Here is a 4,033-nt window from a genome sequence, read left to right as displayed (position 1 = left end):
AAAAAAAAAAAAAAAAATCCTATATGATTGGATTTCTCTAAATGCAGTGTGGTTATCTAAAAAAAGCCCTCCCCTTAATTGAGTACAATCAAGCATTTTCAAATGATGAAAGGTAGAGCGCTGAGTAAATATTTCTAGGGTGTTTCTGTTCTGACACAGACAGGGTTTGAGTGCTATTTTGACCTATTATTAGTATTCCCTAGCAACATTCATCTCCCAAACTCAGAACTCCTGGAAAGATTTTAACTGAACTTATATTTTTCTGCCCACAAAAAGAAAGCAACATGTTTAACACAGAGGGGACTGTGCCTTTGTTAGACTAAGTCCCAATAATGTGCCCTATGATAACGTGATTCATATCCACTTCAAGTCACATATTTATTGCTGAAGGAATTCCACATAAACTGAAACTTTTGCACAGAATCGTGTAGGGGAAGGAACCTGGACCAGGATTCGAGAGACTGTGTTCTCAACTTTGTTCTGGCCTTCTGGCCCTAACCAGCTCTGTGATTTGCCTTCTCTGGACTTTAGTTTCCTCATGGATAAAATGAGGGGAGGATTAGACTCTGCAATACCTTTCTTACGCCCCCCCCTCCGCCAGCTTTATTGAGGTATAATTGACAAAATTGTAAAATATTTAAAGTGTACAACCTGATGATTTGATATACGTATGCACTGTGAAAGGATTCCCCTTCCCCACTGAGTTAATGAATACATCCATCACTGACATATTTACCTTTGTGTGTGTGTGTGAACATTTAAGTTTATTTTCTTACCACATCTCAATTATGCAATATGGTGTTATCAACTATAGTTACCACATATAAGCTCTTTTTTTTTTTTTTTTTGCGCGGACCTCTCACTGTCGTAGCCTCTCTTGTTGCAGAGCACAGGCTCCGGACGCGCAGGCTCAGTAGTTGTGGCTCACGGGCCCAGTTGCTCCGCGGCATGTGGGATCCTCCCAGACCAGGGCTCATATCCGTGTCCCCTGCATTGGCAGGCGGATTCTCAACCACTGCGCCACCAGGGAAGCCCTATAAGCTCTTTTTTAAACCTCTAAATTCTGCCTCTTCTTTGCTTCTGTACTACTACATGCAATCCACATCACTTATTCGTTGGTCATGTGATTAACAGTCCTTCAGGTTCACAATTGGAGTAAAATGCTACTTTAGAGAAACTTGCCATAGTAACTAAATTTCCATTGAGAAAACAGAACCGTGAAAGGGCAACATTTCCTATGTAGTTTTACCCCCCAGATGCCCTGGACTATGCGGCACTTGCATATATTAGTGATGCAAATCTGGGAGAAGAACAAGACCAAGATGTTATGACCAAGACACTCGATTTGCATTGGAATGCCTCATGTGAACAGCACATCAGAACTCACGAAGTGGCATTTGGCTTGAACTCTTGGAAGTCATGCCAGTCTACAAAGAATCCAAACGGCAAATGTTGGGATGAGAGTGGTCCATTGTTCTTCTCTAATGCAACTTGATACTGAATCTGAAGAGATTGGAAAAAAATATGAATTTGATCATTTAACTAAAGTCACTTCCTTTCTATGGGCACCAATGACCTCATCTATAAAATGAGGGCATAAAACTCGGGCATAGACCTTCCAACTCTTAACATTCTGTGTTTCCATTTGGAGTTTTCTTTAAAGAACTGGATTTAACACTTGCATGTTGGAGGGAAAGGAGAAAGCAACTTCTAAGATGGGGAGGAGCTCTGAGAGAATTAAGGTTCAAAGATAGACTTCACTGCCTTGCCAGTTTTGTCCAGTGCTAGACCTGCTCCCTGTCCTTTTTCTCTCAGGTTAAAGGACTAATAAAGGTGGTGGATACTGTATGTCACCATGAGTCAGTGGGGTATTAAACCAGTAAACGAGAAAAATGAGTATGGGTATCCCCTGCTTCTCGAAAGTTCGCTTTATGCCACTTCGCTTTTTCGACTTACATTAGTACCTGTTTTTGCTAACCCAAAGAAATCTGAAGAGGATTTTCACTTTTACGGAAGAAGGCGAAAAGTGAAAATAGCAGTTAGCGTTTGTTTTGCAGCAAAGCAGTTATAGAGGCAGCGTGCAGTGCACCCCAAGCAGTGAGAGTGTCATGGCCAAGCTTCTTCCTGGGGAACTACACTCAACATCTCAGCATCAAGCCTTCATAGCTTTGAACTGTGTCTGGGAGCATCTGTGTTTTGTCTCCATTTATTTTGTGCATCCCCTAGCAAGATGTGTCCTAAGGCAACTGCTTCTTTGTTTTATGCCATTTCGGCTCACACAGGATTTCATAGGGATGCTCTACTTTCTGATAGCGGGGGAAACCTGTACTGGCTTTTGAACTCCTGGCTCCATCACCATCTTTCCTTTCTGGCCTCTGGTCATCTCACTGCCATCTTGCAAAGCTGGTACAAGGATCAAATGCACCATCATGTCTCCTAAACACTTTCCATTTGGAGGACAGGATGCCAGTGACATGAAGGCAAAGTGAATACTGTTAGTACATTATAGGTTTTATTTATTCAATTTAACCAAAAATTACATAAAACAAAATTTTGCCAGGTACTGTTCTAAAAGTTTTATAAATATTAACTCATTTAATTTTATAACATGGATTATAATTTGGGACCTAGTACTGTCCCCTATTTTACAGAGGAAGAAATTGAGGCACAGAGAGGTTAGCTTCATTGTCTAAGGTCAAACAGCTAGCAATGGCAGAGATTAAAACCCAAAAAGTCTGGTTCCACAGTCCATGCTTTTAACCTCTTTGCGCAAGGGATACTGAGTTGCCTGGTAATTCTGCACGTGCCTCACTCCAAAGGTGCATCAGGTTTTGTGAATAACTGGCAGGCCTTAGCAGTTGGACAGGTCCCATGGCCTCCCCAGCTCTCTCGACCTGACTTAGACCTAGATCCCAGGAATGTTACATTTCTCCAATCATGGGTCCATCATGAGCAAACTCTTTCCATCCTTCACACACTGTGATTATGTGCTCTGTGATCTCTGTTCTATAGGTTTTCCCAAGTTCTCTGACTGTATCTCCAGAATAGCAAACATTCCCTTAAGCCTGTTGGTTTACTTAACCAGCCAGTAAACCGAATGAAGAAAGACCAGATGTTGTTTATTGAACGCTTACTTCGTGCCATGCACCGAGATAGTTTTTCCATGCATTATCTTGTAATCCTCCCAGCAAACCTATGAGATGGTTTCTGTTATTATCCTCATCTTACAGATGAAAAAACCAATGCTCAGTTACTAACCCAAGGTCACACTTTTAAGTACCTGGTAGAGCCAGAATTTTGACTTGGGCTATATGTGATCCACAGCTCTTGGGTTTAGTTATTACTTTATACTGCTTTCAGCATTTTTCTGGGAATACCCTCCCAATACCACATATACATTCTGCAGCCACTTGTCCATGTTACTGATATGCCAAATTCTGCCTCACTGGGCTGTAATTTTAATACAGGTACACCATTTTCTTAATAACACAAACCGTTTTTGGTTTGTAAGGGAGCATTTGCCTTGCCTATACTGGACACCTAGCATAATGGATCTTCATAAAGTGCCACCTTGTCTTAGAGAAGTTATGGAAAGAGACTCTGAGAGTATTTAACTAGGCCAAGGGGATTAGGGATGTCCTATATCATACTCCTGTGGGCTTTTTGATCAGAGAACTTGGGTTTTCTATTAGAATGGACTTAGATAAAGAAAATAAGTGTTGTGAATAAAATATAAGAATTGTTATTATAGCACATGGAAACACCTCTAGGGTTTGTGATTAGACAAAATTCCCAGATGTACTCTTCTGGAGACTAAATGATTGCTCCTCGTGAATGAATGCAGTTTGGTTTGAAAGCAACTATGGATGATGCTAAAATATACATATAAGAAGGCTAAATTAACCAAACCAAACTTTAAAACCCATTTGACTTTATTAATCTTTGTAACTCAAGGGACACTCCCAATCAGAAAGGATCCTATATGCCTCAGGTCTGAATCTAATTGCCAGTTAATAAAAATTCCAGGGTATCC

Source organism: Neophocaena asiaeorientalis, unplaced genomic scaffold, assembly GCF_003031525.2.
Source record: "Neophocaena asiaeorientalis asiaeorientalis breed wild unplaced genomic scaffold, Neophocaena_asiaeorientalis_V1.1 scaffold654, whole genome shotgun sequence".
Classification (NCBI taxonomy): domain Eukaryota; kingdom Metazoa; phylum Chordata; class Mammalia; order Artiodactyla; family Phocoenidae; genus Neophocaena; species Neophocaena asiaeorientalis.
Note: the sequence above shows the minus strand (reverse complement) of the source record.